This window comes from Rhincodon typus, chromosome 5 (genome assembly GCF_021869965.1).
Source record: "Rhincodon typus isolate 14 chromosome 5, sRhiTyp1.1, whole genome shotgun sequence".
Taxonomy (NCBI): domain Eukaryota; kingdom Metazoa; phylum Chordata; class Chondrichthyes; order Orectolobiformes; family Rhincodontidae; genus Rhincodon; species Rhincodon typus.
In genome coordinates, this window is record NC_063336.1 from 38,621,208 (window position 1) to 38,622,096 (window position 889).

Below are 889 nucleotides of genomic sequence, written 5' to 3' on the forward strand. Positions count from 1 at the left end.
CGTCCTCACGTACCACCCCACCACCCTCCGAATCCAACGCATCATCCTCCGACACTTCCGCCATCTGCAATCCGACCCCACCACCAAAGACACTTTTCTCTCCCCACCCTTATCTGCTTTCCGGAGGGACCACTCTCTCCGTGACTCCCTTATCTGCTCCACACTCCCCTCCCAGCCCCACCAAACTCGGCACTTTTCCCTGCAACCGCAGGAAGTGCTACACCTGCCCCTACACCTCCCCCCTCACCGCCATCCCAGGCCCCAAGAAGACTTTCCACATCAAGCAGATGTTCACCTGCACACCTGCTAATGTGGTATACTGCATCCGCTGTTCCCGTTGTGGCCTCCTCTACATCGGGGAAACCAAGCGGAGGCTTGGGGACTGCTTTGCAGAACACCTATGCTTGGTTCGAACTAATCAACTGCATCTCCCAGTCGCGAACCATTTCAACTCCCCCTCCTATTCCGCAGACGACATGTCCATCCTGGGCCTCCTGCAGTGCCACAACGATGCTACCTGAAGGTTGCAGGAACAGCAACTCATATTCCGCTTGGGAACCCTGCAGCCCAATGGTATCAATGTGGATTTCACAAGCTTCAAAATCTCCCCTCCCGCTACCGCATCCCAAAACCAGCCCAGCTCATCCCCGCCTCCCTAACCTGTCCTTCCCCCCCACCTATCCCCTCCTCCCATCTCAAGCACCACCCCCATCTCCTACCTACTAACCTCATCCCGCCCCCTTGACCTGTCCATCCTCCCCGGACTGACCTATCTCCTCCCTACCTCCCCACCTACACTCACCTTTACTGGCTCCATCCCCGCCTCTTTGACCGATCTGTCTCCTCTCCACCTATCTTCTCCTCTATGCATCTTCTATCCGCCTCCCCC